We start from the raw sequence: 17,388 nt of genomic DNA, 5'->3' as shown, positions 1-17,388 counted from the left end.
TCATTTAGCACTTCAGGCTTCTCACGGTGCTCTAGGTGGTCGTGGTTCTCATATGCAATATTCTGATTAGCTACCCTATAGTACACCCTCAGCTCCTATCAGTGCACCTCCGCTCCAGAGTTATCATGGTGGTTACTCAGGCCGTCAGGTTCAGTTTCAGGGTCAGCTGCCAAGGTCTTGTTATACATATGGTGATCCGAGGCACATTGTTAGATTTTGCCCTCGAGCATCGAGCAGTTCTCAGCATCAACGTTCTCGTTCTATGGTTCCAGCACCGGGTGTTCCCCTGCCTGCTCAGCTAGCTAGAGGTAGGGGTCGAGGTGTTAGAGGTAGAGGTAAAGCTGTTAGAAGTGGAGGTCAGGCCGTTAGAAGTGGAGGTCAGGCAGCTAGAGGTGGAGGCCAGCCAACAGGAGGTCGTCCTAGGGGCGTAGTTCAGAGTGGTGGGCCCAGCCCCGATGTTATGCTTTCCCAGTCAAGCCTGAGGCTGAGGCATCCGATTCTATTATCACAGGTACGGTTTCAGTTTGCAGTAGAGATGCGTCAGTTCTATTTGATCCAAGGTCTACATACTCCTCCGTGTCATCTTATTTTGCTACGCATTTGGTTATGCCTCGTGATTCTTTGAGTGCCTCCTGTATATGTGTCTACACTGGTAGGTGATTCTATTATCATAGATCGTATCTATCACTCGTGTATGGTTATTATTGGGGGTCTCTTACTTCTTAGACCCATGTAGATCTCTTACTTCTTGATATGGTCGATTTTGATGTCATTTTGGGGATGGATTCGTTGTCACCTTATCATGCCATATTGGACTGTTACGCTAAGATCGTGACCTTAGCCTTGCCAGGGTTGCCTCGATTGGAGTGGAGAGGGACTCCTAGTTATTCTACCAGCAGGATTATTTCTTATATAAAGGCTTAGCATATGGTCGGGAAGGAGTGTTTGGCTTATTTGGCTTATGTTCGTGATTCTAGTGCCGAGGTTCCTTCTATGGATTTAGTGTTAGTTGTTCTGGAGTTTCCATAGGTGTTTCTTGCAGACCTACCGGGGATGCCACCCGATAAGGACATTGACTTTTGCATTGATTTGGCTCCGGGAACTCAGCCCATTTCTATTCTATCATATCATATGGCCCCGCTAGAGTTGAAGGAATTGAAGGAGCAGTTGCAGGATTTGCTTGATAAGGACTTCATTAGACCTAGTGTCTCGCCTTGGGGTGCGCTGATGTTGTGTGTTAAAAAAAAGATGGATCGATGAGGATGTGTATAGATTATTGGCAATTGAACAAAGTCACCATCAAGAACAAGTATCCATTGCCGAGGATTGATGATTTATTTGATCAACTTCAGGGTGCCAAAGTATTTTTGAGGATTGAGTTGAGATCTGGCTACCATCAGTTGAGGATTAGGACATCCGATGTCCCTATGACAGCTTTCTGCACTCTGTACGAGTATTATGAATTCCTAGTAATATCGTTTGGGTTGACAAATGCCTCAGCATCATTTATGGATTTGATGAACCGAGTATTCAATCCTTATCTGGATTCCTTTGTGATTGTTTTCATTGATGATATCTTGATCTACTCCCGCAGCCGAGGGGACCATGAGCAGCATTTTTGAGTCGTTCTCTAGACTTTGAGAGACAATCAGTTATATGCCAAGTTTTTGAAATGTGAGTTTTGGTTGAGTTCAGTTGCATTCTTGGGTCATGTTGTATCAGCAGAGGGTATTCAAGTGGATCGTAAGAAGATTGCAGTAGTCAAGGACTGGCCTAGACCCACATCAACTATAGAGATCAGATTTTCTTGGGTTTGGCAGGTTATTACCGTCGGTTTGTGGAGGGGTTCTCATCAATAGCAGCCCCAAGGACTAGGTTTACCCATAAGTTCAGGTGGTCGGACAATTGTGAGGCGAGCTTTCAGAAGCTAAAGACATCTTTGACTATGGCATCAGTGTTAGTTTTGCCCATAGGTTTAGGGCTATATACAGTATATTGTGATGCATCTCGTATCAGACTTGGTGCGGTGTTGATGCAGAATGGCAAGGTTATTGCATATACTTCGCGACAGTTGAAGATTCACGAGAAAAATTATCCAGTTCATGATTTGGAGCTAGCAGCCATTGTTCACATGCTGAAGATTTGGAAGCATTATTTATATGGCGTGTCGTGTGAGGTATTCACAGATCACAAGAGTTTGCAGTATTTGTTCAAGCAAAAGGAGCTAAATTTGAGGCAGAGGAGGTGGTTGGAGCTATTGAAAGACTATGAAATCACTATCTTGTATCATCCTGGGAAGGCCAATGTAGTGGCTGATGCCTTGAGTAGTAAGGCAGCCAGTATGGGCAGCCTTGCGTATATTCTAGTCGGTGAGAAGCCGCTTGCTTTGGATGTTCAGGCTTTATCCAATCAGTTCGTGAAGTTAGATGTTTCGTAGCCCAGCCATGTTCTAGCTTGCATAGTCGCTCGTTCTTCATTACTTAAGAGCATCAGAGATTGGCTGTATGATGATCCTCATTTGCTTGTCCTTAGAGACATGGTGCGGCACAGAGGTGCCAAACAAGTTACAGTAGGAGATGATGGAGTTTTGAGGATGCAGGGTTGTATTTGTGTGCCTAATGTGGATGGACTTCATGAGTTGATTCTAGAGGAGGCCCATAGTTCATGGTACTCTATTCATCTGGGCACCGCTAAGATGTATCAAGACTTGCGGCAGCATTATTGGTGGAGGAAGAAAAAGAAGGATATTGTTGCGTATGTAGCCCGGTGTTTGAATTGTCAGCAGGTAAAGTACGAGCATCAGAAACCTGGTGGTTTGCTTTAGAAGACTGTGATTCCTGAGTGGAAGTGGGAGCATATCACTATGAATTTTGTTGTTGGACTCCCACGGACTCAGAGGAAGTTCGATGCAGTATGGGTTATTGTGGATAGGCTGACCAAGTCGGCGCATTTCATTCCTGTGGCAGTTTCATATTCTTCTGAGCGGTTGGCAGAGATTTATATCCGTGAGAGCGTTCATCTTCATGGTGTGCCCGTGTCTATCATTTCTGATCGAGGTATGTAGTTTACCTCGCATTTTAGGAGGGTAGTATAGCGTGAGTTGGGTACACGAGTCGAGTTGAGCACAGCATTTCATCCTTAAAGGGATAGACATTCCGAGGGTACTATTCAGATTTTGGAGGATATGCTCCGAGCATGTGTTATTGACTTTGAAGGTTCTTGGGATCAGTTCTTGCCATTAGAAGAGTTTGCCTACAACAACAGTTACCAGTCGATCATCCAGATGGCTCCCTATGAGGCATTATATGGTAGACAGTGTCAGTCATCGGTTGGGTGATTTGAGCTGGGAGAGGCTCGGTTGTTGGGTACAAATTTAGTTCAGGATGCTTGGAGAAGGTTAAGATCATTCAGCATAGGCTTTGTGCAGCTCAGTCCAGGCAGAAGAGTTATGCGGACCGTAAGTTTCATGATGTGGCATTCATGGTCGGAGAGTGAGTGTCTCTTCGGGTATTGCCCATGAAGGGCATGATGAGATTTGGGAAGAAGGGCAAGCTAAGCTCTAGGTTCATCGGGCCTTTTGAGATCCTTGATAGAGTGGGAGAGGTGGCTTACAGACTTGCGTTGCCACCAAGTTTATCAGTTGTGCATTCAGTGTTTCATGTGTCCATACTTCGGAAGTATCACGGCGATCCATCCCACGTGTTAGACTTCAGCACTATCCAGTTGGACAAGGACTTGACCTATAAGGAGGAGCCGGTAGCTATTCTAGACCAGTAGGTTTGTCAGTTGAGGTCGAAGAATTTCCCTTCAGTTCGTGTGCGGTGGAGAGGTCAGCCTATTAAGGTAGCGACCTTGGAGTCCGAGTCCGATATGCGGAGTCGATAGCCCCCTCTTTTCCCCGACTCAGGTACTTTTCTATGTTCGTTCGAGGATGACCGGTTGCTTTAGAGGTGGAGAATGTGATGACCCAAAAGGTCATCTCATGTTTTAGAAACCAATCCGGGGTTTCGAGGTCTTCAAGACCTCATTTTCTTTCTCCTCGATTCGTCTGCGCAGTTCGGGGCGCTTCCGGAAAGCCCTTATGTGGAAAATTTGAGAAAAATGTCAATTTTGCCTTTATATTTAAATTTAAGTTGACTTTGGTCAATATTTTGGGTAAACGGATCTGGACCCATGATTTGACAGTCCCGGAGGGTCCATAGAAAAATGTGGGACTTGGGTATATGCCCGGAATTGAATTCCGAGGTCCCTAGCCCGATAAATGAATTTTTGAAGAAAATTGTTTATCTAAAAAATATAAGAAGTTTGGAAATTGAATAATGCTTGAATTTGATGGTATCGGGCCCGTATTTTGGTTTCGGAGCTTGGTACAGTTTTAATATGGTATTTAAGTTGTGTCTGTAAAATTTGGCAAGAAACGGAATTCATATGACGTGATTTGAACCCTCAGTTGTGAAAATGGTAACTTTAAGAGTTCTTGAGATTTTCATTGATTTTGATGCTAAATCCATTGTTTAAGATGTTATTTGGGTGATTTGATCGCACGAGAAAGTCCGTATGATATTTTTAGGTTTATGTGCATGTTTGGTTTGGATCCCCAAGGGCTTAGGTGAGTTTCGGATAAGCTACAGGGTGATTTACACTTAGAAAATCTGGTATAAGTTGTTGCTTCTGGCATCCAGGCATTTTGTGCTTCGCGGTCGCGAAGCCACTCTCGCGATCATAAAGTGTACTCAGGATTGGGGCTGGGTCTGTTCATCGCGAATGCGTAGCCACGGTCGCGAATGCGGAGCATTGGGGGTCTGCTACACACGAACGCGACCGGTGTCACGCGAACACATACAGTAAAATGGAGGTGGGCTTGGAATCAATCATTTCTTCAATGCAAACGCGTACAGTGGTCCGCGAACGCGAAGTCAAGGGGGAATACCCTTCGTGAATGCGTGGAAGATCTCGCAATCGCGTAAGCCTGAGGAATGATGCTCTTTACAAACGCGTCAGTGCTCACGTGAATGCGATGAACACTGTCGCACATCACTTAAAACAGAAACATAACGGGAAGAAGGCTATAATTTCATATTTTCAAAAATTAGAAGGCATAGAGGTGATTTTCAAGAGACAAGTTCTTCCCCAAAGTGTTGGAATATGATTCTAAACCTCTTTCTTTCAATTACCCATTGCATTTCATCAATTTTTATCAAAAAATCTAGAGTTTTCATGGTAGAAATTTAGGATTTGGGTAGAATTAGGGCTTTTTGTAAAATTGGAATTTAGACCTCAATTTGGGGTCGGATTTCGAAACTAATTGCATATTCGGACTCGTGGGTGAATGGGTAATCGAGTTATGGTCCGAACCTCGAGTTTTGACCAAGCGGGTCTGGGTCGCTTTTTGACTTTTTAGAGAAAATGATAGAAAACCTATAATTTAGCATTGGAGTTGAATTCTTTAGCATTTATTGATGTTGTTAAGTTAATTATTGCTAGATACAAGTGAATTTGAAGTGGAATCTAAAGGGAAAGAGGTATTTGAGGCTTGCATTTCGCTGTGGAATCTGAGGTAAGTGTTTGGTCTAACCTTAGCTTGAGGGAAGAGGTGTTGTGCCTTATTTTCTATGTGCTAGTGTCGAGTACGACGTATAGGTGAGGTGACGAGCATCTATACTTGGGTATCAAGCATGCCCGTGAGTCTTATACTAGGATTGTGGTGACTTTTATTATATGGTTTTCATGCTTAAATTGATGATTACCACTGTGGAACAAGACTTATGACAAATTCTTTGTAATTGACCATTGTCGAGTATTGGCTCAAGTTGAGGTTTATTTTGCGAAGTAATTGTTGAAACTAGATTGGTTATAGGTGATTCCCTTGCCGGGATGATATTGTTTCTATTGTTGACTCCCTTTCCGGGATGATATTGTTTCTATTGTTGACTCCCTTGCCAGGATAATATTGTTTCTATTGTTGACTCCCTTGCCGCGACGGTATTATTTCCATTGTTTATTCCCTTGACGGGATGTTATTATTTCTATTATTTGGGTGAGGAAGAGTGTAAAGCACAAAGGGTGATGCCGTGCTGATATTGTGAGTGTTAATGCATGAAGGGTGATGCCGTGCAATATTCTGTGAGTGTAAAAGCATGAAGGGTGATGTCGTGCCATGATTATGAGAGAGTAAAAGAACGAAGGGTGATGTCGTACCGTTTCTGTTGATTTCTATGGTGAGGAAGAGAGTAAAAGCACGAAGGGTGATTCCGTGCACTTGTTACTGTGTTATCATTTCCTTTGATTCAAGTTGATATTTACCTTGTTGCTTTACTTTATTATTGTCATAACCTGTTATCCCCCTTCAGCATGTTTCCCTTCTTCCCATCTCTATTTGTTAAATTCTTGTTATTATTGCTCTCGTATATGATTTAATTGCACAAGTTTATATGGTTGTTGTATCCTAGCCTCGTTACTACTTCGCCGAGGTTAGGCTCGACACTTACCAATACATGGGGTCGGTTGTACTGATACTGTACTCTGCACTTTCTGTGCAGATTTTGGTATTGGACCTCGTGAGTAGATCGTGGGTTGTTTCCTTTAGTCCACAGAAGACTCGACGTAGATCTGGTGGCATTCGTAGACTCCAGAGTCCCCTTCTTTATGTTCTAGTTATATTGTCTCTTTTCATTTCTAGAATAGTTGTATTTTCTTTCTAAACCAGTATTTGTAGAAATTCGTAGATGTTCGTGAAATTGTGACACCAGATCATTGGGGTAGACATGTATTGGAATTTGAACCGTTACGTTACTTCCGCATTTTATATCTGCTTAACTTTATTTATTAGTTATTTCTATTTGGGTTAGTTGATAATGTGTTAAAAATCGTAGTAGTTGGCTTGCCTAGCTTTCACTAGTAGTCTTCATCATGATCCCGCCGGTGGGAAATCCGGGTCGTGACATGGATTCCTCTTTTTATCCATTTTATATTTATTTGATTTAGACAGTATTAATATATATTTGACACTCGATTTTATTCTAATTTGTTTCCCATGTCTTGTACTACCAGATTTTGGGAGTTGGTTGTAGTATTTTTCGCTTGGGTTATTATTCTGAGATTTATTATGCTGTATTTATGTTATGACAACTCATTATATATTTATGTGTTTGGTTTGAGTTGATTATTATTGTTAGCTTACCTAGCAATTAGAGTTAGGTGTCATCACACCTTTGATAGTATTTTGGGTCGTCATAGGAATATGAAATACTAGTAAATCCATCACTTTTTCATGATGAATTAGCTTCTGATCCATTGGTTTTAAATTTTGTCCTTAGGTGGGCCATCACTGTCCGGTGGCCTTTGGAAGTTGGGGAAGACGGCGAAAAAGTGATGAGAAGTTTGTTTAACCCAAATTTTGATTTTTAGGATAAAATAATCCAATGAAGTTGAAGGCTAAAAGCAACAAATGCAATTACAAAAATAGCTAAACTGTTATGATAAAACATAAAATAAAATAACAAATTATAATGCAAGAAAAAAAAAGATATTATTTGATGGCTGCTTGGGACTTGAATGTTTGGGGGCTTGAATGTTTGGAGTCGGATTACAAAGCACTTGTAAGTCTATCTGAGGTGAAAATAATAGAGCTTCTAGTAATGATCATGATTCTAGATTGTAACTACCTGACCAATTATTTTGAGCTTTAACATTTCAAATGATGGTTTGGGATATTGAGTAGCTTTATATGATGTATTATGACTTACATGTATGGTTTATTTTCATTTTTGAGCGGTTCGGGGTTGATTTGGAAGAATAATTCTCGCTTTAGAAGCTTTATGTTGGAAGAGTTGACCAAGGTTTGACTTTTTGGTAAATGGACTCAGAATCGGGGTTTGATTGTTATAGTAGATTCTTATGATGATTTTGGAGTTGTACGTATGTTCGGATTTAGTTTCGGAGGTTCCTAGAAGAATTCGACACTATTTGTCGAACTTTGACAATTTGAAGAACTTATAGAGTTCATAAGTTTGACCAAGAGTTGACTTTGATGTTATTGGACTCCAATTAGTGTTCCGAGACTTTTGAAAGGTCTTTATAGCTGAATTGAACTTGTGTGCAAAGTTTGAAATTAATCCGAAGTGTTTAAGTGTGATTGGAACACTCTTTGAAAGAATGAAGATTTAACAACTTAAGAGAAATTTTAATCGGTTTGAGCCTCGATTCTTTGTTGTGATGTTCTCGTGGTTGTTTTGAGGCTTTGGATAAGTTTGGATGATGTATTTGTACTTGGTGGTAAGATTGAATGGGACCCCGAGGGGCTCGAATGTGTTTTGGATCATTGGTTGAGAAACTAGTTATGTTAAGTATTTGAAGTTTGACATTGGTCAATATCGGATCAAGATTACCTCTTTTTGGTGTTTTGAGTACGCGAGAAAGTTCGTAGCATGTTTTATAATGGAAATGCATATATCGTTTGTGTCCAAGAGGTTTCGAATAAGTTTTGGATGCTAAAATGAAGATTTTTAAGGCCAAATTGGGTGATTCAAGAGGCCACATAATTGGTTTTAATTAAAGATCTAAGTTTTATTATCCGAAATTATTTTCTAAGGCTTTTATTTATGATATTAAATTATTTTTGTTTACCGTAAAAGTGGTAACAATAATTAGATTTGTAAATAGGATTTTAAAAATACGTGATATATTTTCGAGCTAGTTGTTAGAGCATTTGATGCTAATAATATGGAGTTTAATGACGAAATACAAGCTAAAACGAGATAGTAATTGAACCAAAGAGCCTGCTGCCCAGGTATAGGTCTAGTCGAAGGGGGACCTCGGGGTCGACGTCGGGGTCGAGCTCGGGCTATCGGGGATAGTCGGGATTGGGATAACAGTTAAGATACGATTTAATAAGGCTCTTTATACCAATACCAGGTGGTAAAACGAAGAACAAATGAGAAAGCGATAAATATTAAAGTGGCCTCGGGCCAGTGAGAGAGAGCGAGTTTAGAAAGAAGAGAGAGAGAGAGAGATATTATTGCATTTGTGGAGAAAATGGAGCAACATCAGCCCTTTACAAAGTAGCATGGATTTTCCTATATAGGAGAGGGAATACCATATAGTACAAAGTGTAATTAATGTAAAGACATGGGGATGAGTCGGCTAGGCATGGTACTAGTGTCTATTGACTCTAGCCTCTTTCCATGGGAATCCCCTGTCTTCGGAACCTTCATCGGGTTGCGGATAGATTCCTTATCCTCAGAATCTCTGTTGGGTCACGGACGATCCTCGAGGGAGGGAGCTCGATCGTAATCCTACAGCCTTGAGACGCGGACATGACTTCCCGAATGTACCTTAATGGCGGGAAATAGACCCCCCTAATTTCACCGCATACAGATAGTCTCCGCGTTTCCTAGAACGAAGTAATAGGAAACGATATTGAATCATCGTCTCGAGGTCATTATTGCTATGATGTCAACCGTCTAAGAGCATTAAATGCCATGCCACAGAGAACCGTACAGGACCACCATCAGTAGCGGTAATCGAGAAACCCACAAACTGCCATAGGCTCGTCTCTTCTACTTCCCCAGCAATTCCTATAAATGCACTGGTTGCTAGATACTTCGCATTTTCACCCTTCTTACAAGCTCGCAAGTCAGAATTTTGTTATTTGTCTTCATTTCCTCTTTTCACAGAAGGGTTTTTAACATTTTACATGGCTAGGACTTCTAGGACGGTTCCCCAACGGAACGATACTACATCGTCATCCCCATTACCTGAGGGAGAAAACAGGTCGGCTCCCACTTTAGAGCAATGTACCCCACCTGATCTTGACACGTCGAAGGATTTTGACATCGAGATTCCCTCATCTATGCAGGATCTGTGTGAGCATGTGTCTCAATATGTTAGTGTTGTGACCGATGTTAGCAAGGTGAAGGAGGACTGCCGACAGAGTAAGACAGTGGAGGTAGAGATTCCCAGCCCCAACAGTAACATTACTGACTTCAAGGCTGGCTTCCTTATATATACACTTACCCATTCACCTTGGGCCTTGATAAATCCATCGAATCTCCTCCCTTAGAAATCGACCCAATTATTCTTGACTTCTGCGCTCGATACCAGGTGACACTTTATCAGATCTACCCATGCTTTTGGAGGATAGTGTTAATGCTCAGACACTTCACTGAAGGGGTTGGGGGTGAGGTTTTTACCCATTATCATCTGATCAGACTGTACCGCCCTTGGTTGTATCGAGGCTTAATCAAGCTCCGCCACCAGTCCAAGAAATCTTTTTTCACGAGCGTTGATGAGGGGAAGGACCGAGGATGGATGAGCAGGTTTATCTGAGTGAGGACCTCAGACATCATCCCGGCCTGAAGAATGCCCTTTTTGGAGTAGTGGAACGCCCGACGTAAGCGAATTTCCCTTTAACTGCTTCTCGACTATTCTTTCATTTGTCATAATAACCTCTTTGTGCTTTCTGCAGACACTGCTTGGCATCCGGAGGTGATCTCAGATTTGTTAGGATGGATCAGGCGTTTGAGCAAGAAGTTCCTGTACTGCGTTCGGTCTTGGACTGTCCTAGCTAAGGAGCGTTGGGTGGCCAAGAATCATGGTGAGGTTCCTTTACCGCCTGTGCTTCGCGTTTCATGTTTCCTTCTAAGCCCCTAGTAAAAACATATCACGGTTGTTGCATTGGTGCAGGTCTTGGCGAGAATATGTAGATGAGGCCGCCCCTTAGTGGTGAAGTAGAGGCCTTGGAGCCTGGTACGAACAAGAAAAGAAAAAGTAGGGCAGTCGTTGCCCAATTTGATGGGACCGCTGCTCTAACCTTTGGGTAAAATCCTAATATCAAAGTTCGTTGAGGAGGAGAAAAGGTCCAGTGCAAGAGATTCACAGGCACCCCGGTCGGAGGCTGCTGAGTTCGGAACGACCGGCTCCGGTCGGGCTCGTGACCCGGGGGTTCTTGAAGAGGACGCTGGTGTATCTTCGAATCGTGTGGCCAGATTTGGTGTAGCTTCTGCTAGGAGGGTCGTTGGCATGGATCCGGAGGGATCGGAGCTCGGGGCCTTCCAGGAATGTGGGTTGCCACTTGGAGAAATCGTCGAACTGAACGACCTTATTATGAACTTTCCGGTTTCATCAGGGGAACTGAGGGATGCCGAAGGGATGATCGGCGCCATTGCAGGGACTCCTCCCAAAGGGGGAGACTTAATTGCCAACATTTTTGATGGCATAATCAACAGGGCTTATCTCGATATTCCTGGCATTGTTAAAGCGGCAGAGAAGTCCATGCAGCAGGTGATGGTTTTCCCTCACGTGCTTCTTTTCGTTCTCAGGCGTTATTCGTCATCTTTCTAACTTTTTCGTTGTGCCGCAGTGTAAGGAGATGTATGATCATGTCATTCTTCGGCTCCGCTGGAAATTTTCTTGCCACAAAAAGGAGCGTAAAATAGTTGCTTCGAAGCTATAGGATTCGGAGGCTCGCTCTGCCCGGGGGGATAAAGAGTTGGGAGAACTTCAGGCCTCTTTGGAGGTGGCGCTCCAGGAGAAGGCCGCTCTTGCTGCTCAAGTACTCTGCCTTTCACATGCCCGACCTTTTACCCCATATTCACATATGTTTTGGATTCATATATTCATTGCCTTTCTCCCATAGGTCGAGCAGAGTGACTCGTAGATTAGTCAGTTGAAAGTGAAGATTTCCGGGCTGAAAAAGCTGAATGAGATAGTGGCCGAGAAATTGGTGACATCCTGGGAACTTCTCACGGACACTTGTAGGGAGATTGTTGCTTTGGTCGCGGCTAAGTCTGAGGTCGAATAAGATGCTGCCACTTATAAGGAGGATGCGACCACAGTGCATACAATGGTTCATGACATATCCATGGTAGCTGAGCAGAAACTAATCCGGGTTGTCGAGCATGCCAAAGTGGAGGCGCAGAGGGAGACCCTGGAGGAACTCGAGGCCAGAGGCTTCAAGCTATCTGCCAACCTGGAGGAGGCTCGTGCGGCGGAGGGAAGATTGGTGCTCTTGATTGTCCCTAATAAGGGTGAAGATGATAGTGGTGAGGAGTAGTCTCCGAGCCCTTTTTGTATGCCTTCCTTTTTGCTTCATGTGTCCCCCCAGGAAACAAATAGTGTAAAGACGTTTCTTCTCTTTGCCAATGTATAAAAGGAGCTTTTATTCTGTCAGCCCTTCTCTCTGCTTTTGTTTTCATCGTCCCTTCGAGGCCTTTTTGTGGGACAGACCGGGGGCCCTGAGACTAGCCACGTCTCGAGGTTGAATCGATAGATCCTTTCGTACCTATATTTATGACATTGGGGATCTCCCGAGGTCCCTCTGTTTTATGAGTTATGTGGGAGTCTGGAATGATTCTGCTAGTGCACTCCCCAAGGAGAAGGTGATGTTAACGTGGCCATAAGTAAATGGCCCTCTTAGGCAAACGAGCAGTTATCGCTTAATCTCTATATATTTGCTCATCACCCCTTAAGCGGCGATTTTGCAGTTCTTGATAAGCCTATCTCCTCTGCAAAGCCTGGCGCTTTGTGTTGGTCCTTCCGCTTCCTTACTTCAGAAAGTTTTTGCCAAGATCCTCATCTTCTTCCCCTTATACTGCTATAATCATAGTTGTGGCTTTGACGCCTGATCCTCGGACGAAGGAGAGTCCCTACTGTGCTCCACCTTTGGTCGGTACCAGCGGCTCGCCCCTAATATCGGGAGAGCGAGACTCAGGTTGCCCTGCCTCGAAGAGGGCTATCACATCGGGGAGGCCTCCCAATGTTCCGAGCCATCGAGAACACGTATCGAGGATTATTTGATCGGTGAGAGAGGGAAACCTCGAGATGATCAGGAAAGAATAAGGATGGGGGAAGGCGTGATTTTGCAAGCACCTTCCCCCGAGGAGAGTGTCATGATATACGTTGAGGGGTTATTGAGTGTGTATATTCATGTTCTTGCGTCGGGTTCTCCGAATCGGGTCGTGCTTGATTTCTATAGAAGACATCAGGTAACGTTGGCGCAGGTTTATCCCTTTCTTTGGAGAATAGTGTAGTCGATGAGATATTTTGCTAACAAAGCCAGGATAGAATTCACCCTTAGCCACATCGTGAGGTTGTATCGGTCATTGCGCTATTGGGGCCTAATTATTCTTCAGCGTAGATCCACCCCAGCTCCTATGATCGGCAGCGAGGAGGATAAGGACCACGGATGGATGAATCCGTTCGTTTGAATCTGGACGACTGATGTTATCCCTGGAGAATTTTTGCCATTCCTTGAGAAATGGAACTTCACACGTAAGTGCTTCGTTTAAACTGTCTTTGTTTCAACATGGGGTTGGCCCCGTAATGATATCTTTCTGCTCTTTGTTTATAGCAATCATTGGTTGCCCTGCGAGGTCCCAGATTTAGCTGAATGGTCTGGTAAGCTAGCAGCTTGCTCGACTTCCGATAAGCGCTGGTGGCAAGATCTATCAAAAGGGAGATGGGAGGTGAAGCATCATGGTAGGTGCCTGGCATTATACCCCCTATGAGGTGGCTTCCTTCTTATTGGCTCATCTGATTTATCTGCTGCGGGTGTCGGGAGTCCTTTCGAGGTGAGTTCCGGGTTCCTCGAGGGAGGAGGAGAGATTGTTGGTCCCAGGGTCAGTGAGCGCTGTTAAAAGGAATGATGCCTCGGGGTGTGAGAGGCCTCGTGATGAGGTGCCTTCTTTGCAGCGGTTAAGGGGAAGCGATTTGACCGATCGGCAACCTTCCGGATTGGTGCTTCGTCGGACGTTGCATCGGCCTTTGGCGAGGCTCAGCGCTTTGGCCTTATGGTGAGTTTCGGCTGCTGTAAGGATGTTCTGGCCCTGCGCTCCTCTCTTTTCTTTTTATTTATCTGCCTTTCTTTCTCAGGATTTTCATAGGCTCAAAGGCGAACTGCTTCATAGCGAGGCCCTGTTGTTGGATGCTCGAGATAGGGAGAAATCCCTCAAACTTCTTTTTGTGGCTAAGGAAAGCGAGCTCGTCACTTTACGGCGTGGGGCGGACCAGAGTCGGTCCCGGGAGGCCCTCTCGAAGAAACAGGTATCTTGCATCTCGTTCTAGCCTATATTCCCTTTTTGTCTCGCTGTCTTGACATGTTGCTATTTCAGTTGGAGGATAAGGGAGATGAGCTGGAACAACTCTAGGGAAAGGTTTGCAGAGCTAAACATGAATTCATCGAGCTGCAGGCGCATGTGAATGCCCATTCTGAGGCCAAAGAGAGGGCTCAGGCCGTGGCTTCCGCTCTGAGGCACAAATTCAGGCCGCCCATGCGAATGATTCTACTCGGCGAAGATGATCGTGAAACTCTCATCCGAACTTTCAAGGGAGAAAACCGAGGTGGTGAATGTCCAGGCCGAGATTGTGATGAACAATACCAGGGCAGGATAGAAAATGGTGGCTTATTCAAAAAGCATTGCCATTGCTAAAGCTGAGCTGAAGAAGACCCTCGATCGTGCAAAAAATAGCAAGGAGTACCTGAGGTGCAGATCCTGAAGGGAAATCCTTGAGGAGATTCATGCCTGGGGCTTTGATCTCTTGGGGGAGATCGAGCAAGCCAGAGAGGAGTATGATGCCATGTTCTTACTATCTGATGCTGAGGACGATGAGGAGGAGACCGCCAGGCTATAATTGCCGAAAAAAAGGAATGACCATTCCCTGCCTTCTTTGTTGTGTATACATAACTTTCATTATATGACGTAGGCTGAGATTGCGCTCTGTCGTCAATATGTAGAAATAAGAGGGGGAACCCCGCAACTTGTATCTTTTGTATTTCTGCTCGTTGGAGTTTCAATTGGGTCGATTCGACCCCGGATTTGCCTTTAGGCTTGCATGATTTAACCGTCTTTGGGTTCAGTCTCCAAGTTGGGATCCGACTCGAGCTTAATTTACCCTCGAGTTTTACGTTTGTTTAGGCTGGCGATGATGGTATTTATTTCTTGCCCTTGGGCGTTTGATTGTTTCAACTATTTTGGGTCAAGTATCCGAGTCGCGTTGTGATTTGAGGTTTAATTGACCCTAAAGTTCTTTCCTGCCTGCATGGGCGGGCAACGATGGCCTTTTGTGCTTTGGGTCGAAGTGACCTTACAGGCGTGTGGCCCGGAGGCTCACTCTGTTGGTCGACAGTGGCATATATGCCGTGCCCTTAGGCATGTTGCAGTTTAACTATTTCGGGTCCAGTCTTCGAGTCGTGTTGTGATTTGAGCTTTAATTGACCCTTAAGTATATTCAGACAGACGATAGTGCCTCTTACATTGCTTTGGTTGTTGAGACCTTTCAATATATGGCCCGGAGTCTTGCATAGTTAACTATTTTGGATCCGGTCTCCGAATTGGGTTACGATTCGAGCTCATTTTGATCCTCAAGTTGTCAATTTTTAAGCTGGTGACAAAGGCTCTTACGATTTTTGGTCGTAGAGACCTTTCAATGTGCGTCTCGGAGACACGTTTGGCTAGCAACAATGGCTCTTACGCTATTTTTCCTGTAGGATTTTTGTAGGCTTTGTTTTCCGCTCGTTAAGGTCTTTTGAAATAATTTTGCTGGACTCGTCGTCGGATCTGGAAGAACCTCGATTTCAAGTCGTTATCGGCAATGTTTGAGCACCTTGGAAGGTTCATAGCTCGTAGGCTGAGTAGGTTGAAGCCTTGTGATTTGAACCTGACATGGTCGAAGCTCGTTTTTGCCTGTTGAGGGAAGCTTATTTTAACCAGTTCTTTCTGAAGTATATTCGAAGTAGTGGCATGTGATTTTGTTTAGCGATGGTTGGGCATCCCCGAGTCGCGTTAATTTGGCTGTATCAGCCGTTTTGACCGTAGTCGTATGTATTTGGCTGGAGCCATTTTTGATCCTGATTGATAGTTTAGGCATCTACACCAAGGGTATGCCCTTTCAGTATTCTAACAAATGCGACGTATAGCCTAAACTTCGGGATTTTCATGCCCGTTGAGGTCTTACAGTTTGTCATGCCTATTGAGGTCTTACAGTTTTTGTTGTAATGTATAATAAATCTGGTTACGCTGAGTCTGCCCGCTAGGGGTCTTACAGTTTCGGATTTTCCAGAGCATGGCGATTAATGACAGTCCCCAAGTCACCGAGTTTGTTTAAGCTTGAAAACCGCTTCTCGTGAGTTCAGAGTAGCCTTGTGGGGGCTTTGTGAGCCTAGCGTTCCGACCCTGGGGTCATGCGGGTGCTGAATTGCTGACGCTAAGTCTCCGAGTATCTCGGGACGCGTTTGGTGGAGAGGCCCTTGTCGGGGGTATACTTGAGATTTCCTTGTTTAGAGAATAAGATGCCGAAAGATATTCTTTATTGCTTGGCATAGATATATGCTATAGGTACATGCCTTTTCGTTGTTGCGAGCTCGACCCGTGCGGGCGCGGCTCCTTCGACCGTTCGGTCTAGTGCATTATTCCCTATTGGGGACTTTGTTTGTCATTTTCCGGTGTGTGGCCGGTTGTAAAGAAAGTCCCGTAGGCTTGCTGAATCCTTCTCGGGAAGTGCATCAATGTTGCCTCGTTAAAAAACCTTGTCGGTAAAAATCCCGTTTTGGGATAAAAAAACCGATCAAAGGAAAAGAGTGCAACGAACGCTTTAAAGCCGCGGAATCTTCGAGCTGGGTTATCGTCCTGATTACTTTGGTTATTGCCCTGCACAAGAGTAATCGTGAAGTAGAATATGGGAAGAGGGATGGGCGTTTATACCTTGGTGGCGACGGCACTTCTCGAGTTCTGGCGCTTATTTGGCGGTTGCTAAGTGGTCCTTTATTTGAACTCTTTCAGAGCAATCATCAAAAAATCATGTGGATAACGTGTTGAGGCTCGTCTGTTTTGTTTCCTTTTGTCATTACTTCTTGTCGCGATTGATTTTTAGCCCCGCTGTTAAGAAGTTCCCGTAGGTGCCCGTTGTCGAGCAATCGAGCCACTTCCTCTCGGAGCTGCCTGCAATATTCGGTTCGGTGCCCGCGCGAGTTGTGAAACTCGCAAATCAAATTGTAGTTTCTGTGGGAAGGATCCGAATGTAACGGTCTGGGCCATCTGGCATCTCCGATCTTGCTAATGGCAAACACAATCTCTGACACATCGACGCTGAAGTTGTATTCCAATAAGTGGGGCGCGTTTGTTGGCGCTATCTTTCGATCGAACCTAGTTCTGTTGACGAGCCCTCGAGGGTCCTGTCCTTGACCTATCCTCCGATCGTTGCAAGGTAGGTTGTGCGTTAGGGCGTTCCTTCTGTAATCGAGGTACGACTGGTACCTTTCTTTGTTTGGTTTCGATTCTTTTACCAGGAGTCTATTTGGGTACACTAAGCCCGAAGGGGTTCCCAGTTGGTCGTCCTCGGCCCTGATCTTTGATTTGTACCGATTGTGGACGTCCGACTAGGTCACGGTCAGAT

This window comes from Nicotiana sylvestris, chromosome 4 (assembly GCF_000393655.2).
Source record: "Nicotiana sylvestris chromosome 4, ASM39365v2, whole genome shotgun sequence".
NCBI lineage: Eukaryota > Viridiplantae > Streptophyta > Magnoliopsida > Solanales > Solanaceae > Nicotiana > Nicotiana sylvestris.
The sequence above is the reverse complement of the archived record's forward strand: the minus strand, read 5'-3'. Positions refer to the sequence as shown.